This window comes from Aedes aegypti, chromosome 1, assembly GCF_002204515.2.
Source record: "Aedes aegypti strain LVP_AGWG chromosome 1, AaegL5.0 Primary Assembly, whole genome shotgun sequence".
In the NCBI taxonomy this organism is placed as follows: domain Eukaryota; kingdom Metazoa; phylum Arthropoda; class Insecta; order Diptera; family Culicidae; genus Aedes; species Aedes aegypti.
Window position 1 is genome coordinate 166,870,478 of NC_035107.1, and position 12,255 is coordinate 166,882,732.

A 12,255-nucleotide genomic window follows, 5' to 3' on the forward strand; every position below is an offset into this window, starting at 1 on the left:
AATCTCTATTCACAGTCCACGTGAATACCTGTTCAACAATATGAGGACGGTTCAGATTACTTGTTTAGTTACGAAACTACAGGTCGTCAAAGTAAGGGTCTCTAAAGGGACTTTTTTCATATGTAGCAGGTTCCCGGTGGCCACAGTGACCAAATCCGGATCTCCGGGAGGGTTTCTGAAACTAGACATGTGTGCCCTTCATTTAAGCCCAACAGAACTAAATTCGGTCAACACACTGATTTTTGCGAGCTGTTTGAATTTTCGGGTCGAAAACGACCCTAAGTCACAATTTGTAACTTTTTTTATGGAAGCTCCCCTAGGGGTCATTCAAAACTTTTGTTTCCGCAAAAACAAAATTTCCCACAAAAAAATAATTGTCAGAAAGTTTCAAATTGCTAGGTTATTTCAATCAAAAGTTACATTGATTTGAATTTTGAAATGGATCGAAAAAGACCCAAGGTCCTTACTAAGGTTAATAAAGTTAAATTTTATTTGAATTGTTGATAATTAATTACGATTGATTTTTTTTTTTATTATATAACATATTTTTCTTGCATTTTTAATACAATTCAAATAAAAAATAAAATCAAAATGGTAAGGTATTATATTCTTCCGAATGCGGATCATTTAACCGAAGAGGAGATGAATTTTGAGCTCACTCTTAGGAATGTTCAAATTGACGAGAATGCTAAGCTTGAAGATAAAACAAGAGCATTGAGATATGCATTCAAGACACAACGAATGGAGCCATAACTGTACGATACTGGTCTTTCTATAGTTGAAGAAGCAAAAACACTTGAAAAAACAATTAAATCGTTAAAAAAAAGTTTAAGGGAAACATTCGATTATGTCGTAGTTTCCCGACTTAGGCATTATTTAATTAGATTGGCATCAGCTAGCGCAGAGAAAGAGGATGAGAAAGAGTTGAAAACGGAGTGTTGTAAAGAGATTGAAGAAATTATGCGAGCCTACAGGCAAAGAGTAACATATGACCCAGACCATTCAAATGATGAAACAGATCAAGATTTAGGTGAGGGGGCGAAGGGTTTGAAGGACTCCTGGTGGAATCCCAACCCACAAGCTTTAGCTCAAACAGCGAATCTTAATCGAAATATTATTAGATGCAAAGATGGAAAAAGTAGAACAGATACTTGGCCAAAAGACAACATAGGAAAAGATGGAAAAGGAATAGGATTTTTCTCGGACAGATCATTGCGCGATAAAGATGAAAAACAAGAAATTGAAGTAGACAAAACACATGGGAATCATACACCGCATGGTGGATCGACGAAACGAGTAGAAAGAACAGAGAAACAATAGCTGTGTTCAATGACTTTGATCGAACTTGCTCGGGGTTGGTTGTACTAGCTCGTATTTTTTGTCAACAAATAACTGTCAAAGCTACTTCGAGCAACTCCAAGCTGCTTTCTCAATGAACGCTCTTTTTACTCTTTTTACTAATTTACCGGAATTCCACGTGAAAAAAAATTCGCGCACTCAACAATCCGTATCGCTTCGGAATTTTGCTTTTTTTTTTCAATGTTTACGTTTTTAAACGTCAAAAACACGAGCTACTGCGAGCTGGTTGAACTAGCTCGGACTCTAGCTTCCAACCTGTTTCGAGCGACTCGGAGTTGGTTGGACTCGGCTCAATGAACACAAACCCGAGCGACTCGAAGTAGGTTGGAGTGGCTCAATGAACACCAAAAGCTGACTCGCAAGTGGTTGCAACCAAGTTCGAGCAGCTCGTTGAACACAGCTAATCATCTTACAAACACGAAGCTAGAAATCACAGTGTGAAAAGTAAAAATAAAAAACAATATGAGAAAAATCGGGCATGCTATTCAGAGACAGATTATTCAGATTCCAGTGTTAGTGAAAAAACTGGAGATAGTTGGAAGAAGAGAAATATAAAAAGTCACCATAGGTCGAGAGGCAGGTGTTCAACAACCTCATCGAGTTACAGCAGTACAGATGAAGAGGAAGAGCGAGGGGAATGGGATAGATATCGAAATTCGTCTCGAAGATCGATAACACCCCAAAGACGATTTAGAAGCTTCAGAGACGATTTTTATAGATCGCGATCTAGAGTAGAAAATTGGGATATTGTATTTAGCGGCGACGCTAGATCAATGCAGGTAGAGGACTTTTTGAATAGGGTAAAAAAAAACTGGCTAAGCATGAGCGAGTAGGAATAAAAGAGTTGTTAGATAGAATCCATTATAAATTGAAGGGAGAGGCTAGCGACTGGTGGTTCACCAGAGAGAACTACTGTACTTCATGGGATAAATTTGAGAGCGAAATTAGATTCAGGTTTGGTAATCCTAACAGAGATCGGTGGATACGTGCACAGCTAAGAGAGTTACGACAAAAAAGGGGGGAAACATTTGTGGCATTTGTTACAGAGGTGGAAAAATTAAATCAATGTCTCAAACACCCACATTCATCCCGCACAATCTTTGAGATCGTATGGGAAAACATGCGCCCCCATTATAGATCTAAGTTAGCTACAACACGGGTGCGCAACCTTGAGCATTTGTTAGATTTAAACCATCGCATCGATGCAACTGACTTAAGTCTATAATAATTTACGAAATGAGATACACAATATTGATGCACAAAGCTGTTCTGAGGAAGAAAACTCGTCGTTCGAGGAATACGCTATAAACGCTCTTCAACGCAAACCAAAAGTAACAAAAGAAACTCAAAAATCAAGCACTACACCAAGCACTCAACTACCTACAAGAACTGATACTGCGACTGTAAAATGCTGGAATTGTCAAAAATCAGGGCACCATTGGCGAACTTGCACGGAAGCCAAACTGATCTTCTGCTATGCATGTGGAAACCTTGGTCGTACCACGAGGACATGCGAACGCAATCACCAACAATTACATTTTTCCACCAAAATGTTAATAATGAACATTCGTTAAACTAGATGCGGGATGTACCGTTTGGAACCCGTCCATCTCGCAATCGATCGAAGTGGTTCCAGAACCCAACATCTCTCTAAACTTTCAAAAATATCAAGAAACCCTACACATTAGGGTAAATCCCAACATATGTCCCAAAATACGTGTCTCAATTTTCAACACTGAAATCATTGCACTACTGGACTCAGGGGCCAGCATTAGTGTATTGAATTCCACTAAAACTGTTGAAAAACATGGCCTTAAAGTTTTTAAAGCTACGGTTACAATTAGTACAGCCGACAACACGGAACACGAATGCATTGGTTATGCAAATGTTCCCTACACATTTGCAGGTGCTACTAAGATCATCCCTACAATAATAGTTCCTGCACTCTCAAAGAGTCTTATTTTAGGAATGGATTTTTGGCACGCCTTCGGTATAAGACCAATGATAAAATGTAAAAATCAGTTGGCTGAGGTAGATTTATTAGACATGAATGGTCAGCCGATGATCAATTTGATTACCCCAAATGTAGGTATGGATGTAGAGTCGAACGAAAACGAACCAGAAATATGTCTTAAAATATGTTCATTAGAGTTGACAGAGAATGAAACAATCATCGCCCACAAGGCCAAACCCGAAGACGATGAATCGTTAGAATTACCATCTTTAGAACTTTCAAATGACCCTGAATTAGAAATCGACATAATAGAAACCGAACACGAGCTAATCGAAATAGAGAAACTACAGCTGAAGGAAACGCTGAAATGTTTTAATTGGACAAGTGAGAGAAAGCTAGGACGAACTAATTTAATTGAACATGAAATTGAAATAATTGAAGGTGCCAGAATGAGGGATTTACCAATGTACAAATACTCGCCAAAAGTGTGGGAAACCTTAGAAAAGGAACTAGAAAGATATGAAATGTTAGACGTGATCGAGGAGTGCACTAGTGAGTATGCCAGTCCTTTAGTGCCTGTTAAAAAATCTAACGGCCAAATTCGAGTGTGCTTGGATTCCAGGAAAATTAATTCGGTCACAAAGAAAGACGCGTATCCAATGCGCAATATGAACGAAATATTCCACAGGCTACAGAAAGCCAAATACTTGAGCATAATAGATTTAAAGGATGCTTACTTTCAAGTTCCATTAAAAGAGAGCTCTAGAAATTATACAGCATTCAGGACACCGAAGGGGCTTTTTAGATTCAAGGTCGTCCCATTCGGTTTGAAAAATGCTCCGTTTACAATGAGCAGACTCATGAATAAGGCTATGGGGTTTGACCTTGAGCCCTATGTATTCATTTATCTGGATGACATAGTTATAGCGACAGAGACCCTTGAAGATCACTTTCGACTGTTGAAAGAGGTGGCCAAACGTTTAGCCAGAGCCGGATTAACCATCTCAGTTCAAAAAAGTCGATTTTGCAGGCGCCAGGTTAAATATTTGGGATATCTCTTAACAGAAAACGGGCTAGCTATCGATGGATCCAAACTGGAGCCCATACTAAATTACCCACGACCCAAATCTATCAGACATGTGAGAAGACTCATGGGATTGATTGGGTTTTACCAAAAATTTGTTAACAACTACAGCCACATTACCACGCCGATTACAGATTTCTCGCGTAACATTACTAAAGGACCTATCTAACATTGAGAGGCTCTCTTTGTTTACTTTCTCTTTCAATAATAACTGAGTCACATTAATCTCATCTATTGCGTTTTTTGTATGAAACGCTAGTCAAGGAAATTGACTTTCGATCTATAGTGAAAAACTTCCCAAAATCTTTAGTGTTCCACTGTTATAATCGAAAGAGAACGAGAGAGGAGAGAATCTCTCATTTGTACATAGGTCCTTTAGTAATGTTACGCGAGATTTGTTAAAAAAAATCTAAGAAATTTAAGTGGACTACAGAAGCTGAACAAGCTTTGGATCAGTTAAAATCTGTATTAACATCTTCGCCAGTGCTGGCAAATCCCCGTTACGACCTTCCGTTTATTATCGAGACCAACGCATCACAGCTGGCAGTTGGGGCGGCCCTGTTACAGGACCATCCTGAAGGAAAACGAATAATTGCCTATTATAGTAAAAAACTCTCCAGTACGCAACGCAAATATGCAGCAACTGAAAAAGAATGTTTAGCTGTTTTATTGGCAATAGAAAACTTTCGCCATTATATTGAGGGTAGTAGTTTTAAAGTAATTACGGACGCGAAGAGCATTACATGGCTGTTTACAATCACTGCTGCGAACGGTAATTCTCGATTGCTTCGATGGGCCCTAAAATTACAGTCCTATGATTTTAGTATACAATATAGAAAGGGCAAAGATAACGTGTTGGCTGACTGTCTATCACGCATTGAAACAGTTCAAATAGTAGACGATGATTATGTAAATCTGCGTACTCAGATTGCTAATGACCCAGAAAAATACAAAGAGTTCAAAATAGTGGGAAATAGAATTTTCAAATTTGTCCAAAATACTACCAAAGTTGAGGATAAAAGGTTTCTCTGGAAGTACTACCCCCCAAAACAAGATCGAATCGAAATTATTAAAAGTGCACATGAACCTGCTGATTTCGGTTACGAGAAGACCATTTTGAAGTTAAAAGAGAAATACTTTTGGCCAGGTATGGCCATAGAAACCAAACGATTCTGTAAGGCATGCACACCTTGCAAAACCTCAAAGAGTACTAATGTTAACAGTATATCCCCGATGGGATCCCAGAAGCCAAATTGCAATCACCCTTGGCAGTTTTTAACTTTAGATTATCTGGGCCCTTTTCCACCGTCTGGCAAGGCGCGGAATACATGCCTCCTTGTCGTAACAGATGTGTTCACGAAATTTGTACTCATTCAACCATTTAAGCAAGCAACTGCTTCTACTCTCGTAAAATTTCTCGAGCAATCAATTTTCTTACTTTTTGGTGTCCCTCAGACCATCCTCACGGACAACGGGAGCCAATTTACTTCCAATCTATTTAAAAGTTTATTAGAGCATTATGGAGTAACACATTGGCTCACGCCATCCTATCACCCACAGGTGAACAACTCTGAAAGGGTCAATAGAGTAATAACGGCTGCTATTAGGGCTACAATCAAGGCAAATCATAAAACATGGGCTGAAAATATCCATGACATAGCAAATGCTATCAGGAATGCTTCACATGAATCCACGAAACATACCCCATATTTCTTAACATTTGGGCGAAACATTATTTCTGACGGTCGTGAGTATGAAACGCTCGAAGATAGCAAAGCTAACGAACATACAATTTCCCCTGAGCAGAAATAGCTTTTGTATGACGAGGTTCGAAAAAATCTCCAGAATGCGTACCAGAAACAAGCGAGGTATTATAATTTAAGGTCAAACTCGAAGGCACCTAAATATCAGGTCGGAGAACGAGTTCTCAAGAAAACTACCTTCTTATCCGATAAAGGGAAAAATTTCTGTGCCAAGCTGGCTCCTAGATACACGGAAGCAACTGTAACAAGAGTGCTAGGGGACAGCTATGAATTAGCAGATAACTCAGGAAAACGTATAGGAATCTTCCATGCGACCTTCCTCAAAAAGTTTTAGAGAACAGAAAAAGGTGATTAAGCTATGAATTCATCACTACGATAATTACAAAAGGCTAAAATTGTCTGCAAAAACACGTCTGAACTTCGGTTTCAATAAAACGGTCATCAAAATAAACACTAAAGTCGATTTTTATTCTATCAGCATTCATTTCTGCAATCATTGCACACAAGAGAATAAACAAAATTTACACAGAACTGTTCGCGTTAACATTCACTTTCATGTTGAATTATGTTGACGATAGATGACTTGATTTACACATAGATGAACTCGTAGCATAAATCGATAGTGAGCAGCAATAGACCAATCCAGTTGCCTGCGTAGTAGTGCAATGTTGACAAAATTTTCTTTGTTTGCTGTGAGAACTGTCACAACATTGCTTTTGTTTGCTGTGAGAATCCAAATATAAACAGAATTGCTGCAAAACAACCACTTCCTTGTTGGACTGCCGTTGATCGAAAGCTCAATGACGTCAAACAAACATCGATACGTTTTCATTCTGAGGAAATCGACTTGTGTAAGATTGAATGTGCGTTGGTATTCGTGGTAGTTTGCTTGGGGACCTCTATAGGATCCATGTTATATTCATCTGTAGGTATGTGTTCGTAAAACATACTTTTCGTGTTCATGGGTTGATTGGTATGCCGTGATGAAAATCGTATATTGTAGAGCTATTCATTCAAATTTTATCTGTAAATAGATACAAATTAATTAGTAGTAACCGTATTTAGTAGTTTAGATAAATACTCCCCGGGTTTATTAAGATAATCAGTCAAATTTCGAAGATTTTCTTGCAGCTCCATTGTAAAAACGTTCTTATCCACTTTTCTCTTGTTGCTTTTGTCAGTTTGACACTTAGATGCTTTAGCAGCTCTGTCAAAACTAGCGCAGGGGTGGACATGATGCTGTCAGTTTTGATGCGATGTTTTTCTTGACTAAAAGCCAAGCAATGGACATGCCCTATATCAACTGCAGCGATTTGCAGTAGACAGGATGTCCCGGGCCCGATCTATCTGACAAGCCAATCGAGCCCTCTGTCACCATAGAAGATGGTGTCTCCATCATGTTGATAGCCTGCTAAAAGCAGTCACAGGGAGGGCTGTGATGACATAATATTTTATTAGTGTTGGTCAACACAAGGTTGATGTGATAGAATATTATGAATCTCAGTTATTTACGTATATGTGCTGAGATCAACAAATTGTCAAAATTAGTTTGATGTAGTTGATATGCAGCCGATTTGAAGAGTATAGTTATCACTTTACAAAACAAGTCGAATCAAGATCGATGCAGTAAAGGATGCATATATCTGTTATGAGTTTTACGTTCTATTTACGTTCTCTAAGTTAAAGCTATAGAAGGGTTGGAAATGGTCCAATAGGGTAGCTATTTTGTAAATATTGCAACGATAACGAGACAGCTGAAATTCCACGCAGCGTTAGGTTTATAGAGTTGAGAAATTCAGTGTTATTACAATTGGACAGATTTGTTATTTCAAAATATTTCATTTATTTGGGTTATGAAAATTTGATCAATCTCACATTGATCAAATTTTCATAAAACTGCGTGATGTGATGTAACGTTCTCCGTTTTTTCGTCTAAAAGTCTTTTGTTTTTTTTATATATATCTTTGTTTATCAAATTTCATAATATGTGTTTTCTGTAAATATGTAAATAAACGATTCAAACTGATTTGAAATATTTATAAAAGCACCAGTACAACAATTTTGGTTTGCTATAATTTTATAGCATCTTTTGATAATTTTAAGAACCATTCACATATCAACCGAATATTTTATATTTTTTTGTACAGAAGCTTTTTAGGATAAAAGCTTAGTAGTAAAGTAACTTAAATGTAGATGGCCCATGAATTCAATAATCTCGTCTAATATTGTTTAAATGTATGTGTAAGTGTCAACTGTCAGAATATATGACTAAGCATTCTAAAGCATGAAGATTACATTTTCTCAAATCTTTACTCACTTTTAAATCGTCTTGGCTGAAGAGTGGAAGCAAGTTCGGTGAATAATTTACGTTTTTATTTGATTCGAAGGTTAGTCAGAAGTGCAAAGTGAATAAAAAAACTTGAAGTGAATTTAGGTGCAGTATAGTGAACATTAATTTAATTTAACTTTTCTTTTCTTTTGACGAACAATAGTTTTTTGATTAATTTTTCACGCGGAACAAAGGCTCTGCTCTCGAGCAATTATTTATCGTACAAAAGGTAATTCTTTTCTTTGAATTCATTTATTCTATTATATTCCTAATCGGAGATTCATTGGACAGCAGCGTCCGATTGACGCTTTTTGTACGGGCTAAAAAGCTCTACGGCCTTTTTCGGCCATTACTACTCCACGAGGTGGACATCTGGACCGTGCAGGCCCGCCATTACGGTAGCCAAACGGGTATAGAGGCCCTCCGACCTGCCGAGAATCCGGAGAAGGTTCATTTCGTCACGGTGGTCGCGTAGTCCCGAAGGCAAGGACCAGTTGGAGGCACGTTGGTCTTCTACGAGAGGAGACGGTAGAGTATCGGACATCAGCCATTGCCCATACCCGCAACTTTACTTCGGCCTATCACGCACGTGTGCCCCTCCCGGCGACGCTTCTGCCGAGGAGTCGGGGTGTTTCCTGAAACGCATGGTTCGGACACCCGCTGCAGCCGGTACCCAGTGCTAAGCATCACGCGACGTCGCTACACCCCTGCCGGTTCGCTCAGCTGCCAGCATTAACATAAATCCTGATCAGGTATGTCGTTAACCATGGCCATGTCACTCACACTACAACACTCACACTTACACCTTACACATAAATGAATTACCCGAAAAAATGAATACAATACATAAATGAATTCAATCTAAATTACGTTTTGCGTTTATTAGTTCATTCGCTACCGATCCCTGAGGTTAGTTCGTCCACCCAGGATTATCTTGAGTCACGTGTCGTCGATCTTAGTTCGCTCACGTTTTTGTTCTACGTTCACTTTACTGCTTCGGTGCGTTCACTTTGAATTTCGACAGCCAGTTTTTGCATTGTATACCTCGGAACCGTTCGATCATTTTCCCTAGTAGATTGCGCTCATGCTTTATAAGCTTAGTCGGGCAACTTAACAAAACACGACCAGTGGTCTCTCTATATGAGAGTGGCGCGTAAGCCACTGCGTTTGCGGAATTTCTCTTAGACGATTCGACGAACGGTTACAACGGGAATGTGCGAGTCGTAACCGTAATGACCAAGGATGGTAGCTACCGCAGAGCAATTTCAAAAATCTGCGTACTGCCAATTCGTGACAACATTGCTCAACCAAATGGGGAGAATTGAATCTCCTCCATCGGCGGAGGTCGAATCTATCGACCTCCGCGCTCCAGTTAAGTTTATCGTAAATTGTATTTTTCCAAAAAGTAACCCGTTCATTTTTTCTAGTCACGATACGCCCCTGTCTTCCGTCACGGGAACAGTCTCCAATCGCTTGCGTATTCAGTCACGCCTTGCCCCTGACTGTTAAGGTAATCTGTATGATGTCGGTGGTGGTCTAATGGTGCATGTGTAGTCGTCCAAGCATGAATGAAACCAACGGCTTTGTACGCCAGCGCTCAGGCACCAAGTCAGTTCCGTTTTACATTCGACACCACCTTTGATTATTTTGAGATTATACGTATCTACGGTGAGAAGAGAGTAGCAGAGCAAATTCCATCTCCGTGATCTTCAAGTGGTCGTCTACAACTAAACCAGCTTAAAGGCTGTCTACAGGAACACAGTAGCTCCAGTACTGTCCGCAGTTCCACTCTAGCCAAGCCATCAAACCAACGCGATCATGAGAGGGGTAACGATGCCAACCGGCATCCGAGGAGGCCACGGTGGCCTCCGCTTCAGGGAAGTCGTATTTTATTTAGATTATAAAGATAAAAAAGCACCCTCTCATATCGTCCCCTTGATGCCACAACTAGAAAACTCGAAATTTGAAATTTTTGACTTCAATATGCCAAAACATTTTTATTAATTAGATCTTTAAAATACCCACAGCTCATTAGCGTGCGATTCAAAATACACAAGTTAAAGTTTATTTTTCAACCATATCCTCTGCGATTAATCGTCACCTTGTAAAACGGTCATATTTTCAAAGTGGCACATCCAAAAATTTTGATTTTCGAGTTATCTAGTTGTAGCATTAAGGGGACGATATGTTCCAGTGATTTTACAACCACATTCCATGCTATCGCGTAAACATCCTCCAGTTTCGACGATAATTCACCGTTCCAGCACGACAAATCGTAGCTCCAGTCTGTTCATCCAGTCAGTATCCGTCCGACATAGCATTGCGACAACCAAATCGTCTGATCAACCAACCCAGTACGAGATTGTGAGAAACGTCGGTGCTATTCGGCACCCACGGAGGCCACGGTGGCCTCCGTACCAGGGAAGTCATTTAGTAATGTGATTAAATGGTTTAAAAAGCACCCTCTCATATCTTTCAGCGAGTTTATATTAAAGAAATAGTTCGTATAACACATCAGTTTGGGGGATTGCTAAATGACCATACGTCCCAGAACAAGGCAGCAGTTTCACGATAGTTCATCGTTCCATCCGATCCGATCCAGCCTCGTTGACTAGTTGATCCGCAAATTCGTTGCCATTCGTGATTAAAACAACAATTCGTATCAGTCGATGTTCAAAACCAAAACCATACTGAACCTGGATAGGAAACCATCAGTCAACTCCAAGATAAATCTTCGGCAGCCATCGTTGCCAATGGAATAAAAACAGTGCCACCCGGCACTTGCGGAGGTCATTATGGCCTCCGTTCTAGGCAAGTCGCTTAAATTTGTGATTATAAAGGTAAAAACCTGACTTAATCCACCGATGGTGAGACTGAACCCTTCTTACATTTCCATACAGGTTTGAGATAATTATTATTCATCATTCATGTTATATGTTAATGACGTTTCTTATATTCTAAACAAACTGAGGGTCCTTATATATGCTGACGACATGAAGCTATTTTTAGAAATAAAGAATGATGACGATCATAATGTTTTTAAGAATGAGATACAAATTTTCTACACGTGGTGCTGCAAAAGTTTATTGGAATTGAATATAAAAAAATGTAACCTCATAAGTTATAGCAGAAAACGAACCACACCAAATATGTCTATTGTTTTAGGAAACGAACATGTAAAAAAATGTGATAAAATAAGAGACTTAGGAGTTATCTTAGACTCAAAACTATCATTTGTAGATCACTATAATGCAATAATTCATAGAGCAGGAAATATGCTCAATTTCATAAAAAGATTTGGCCAACACTTTCGTGATCCTTACACATTAAAAATACTTTATGTTGCATATGTAAGATCAATATTAGAATATTGTAGTATTGTTTGGTCACCTTACACAAAAAAACATGAAGAACGTATAGAATCGATACAAAAGCAGTTTTTATTATACGCACTACGTAATTTAGGCTGGTCAGTACTTCCTATACCATCATATGAATCACGATGCATGCTTACCAATATGAAATCACTGAAAGTGCGTCGTGATTATGCTATGGTTTCTTTTGTTAACGATATTGTTTCACAGCGCATTGATTCTGCTGATATACTTTCAAAACTAAATTTTTATACTCCAACTCGTCACTTACGCAATCGTTACTTGTTCACAGTAGGTCATCATCGCACGAACTACGCTAAATTTAGTCCGTTGAATCAGATGATGACTATATATAATTAGCATTGTGAAATGATTGATGTTAACATGTCTCG

At 38.9% G+C, this 12,255-nt stretch overlaps 1 long non-coding RNA gene across 1 annotated transcript; it reads left to right on the plus strand.

The window, feature by feature from the left end:
* Positions 1-8,302: 8,302 nt before the first annotated feature.
* Positions 8,303-8,965, plus strand: LOC110674546. The gene is made up of 3 exons (XR_002498972.1): positions 8,303-8,547; positions 8,653-8,718; positions 8,781-8,965. It is a non-coding gene; the product is annotated as an uncharacterized LOC110674546 (long non-coding RNA).
* Positions 8,966-12,255: the final 3,290 nt, after the last annotated feature.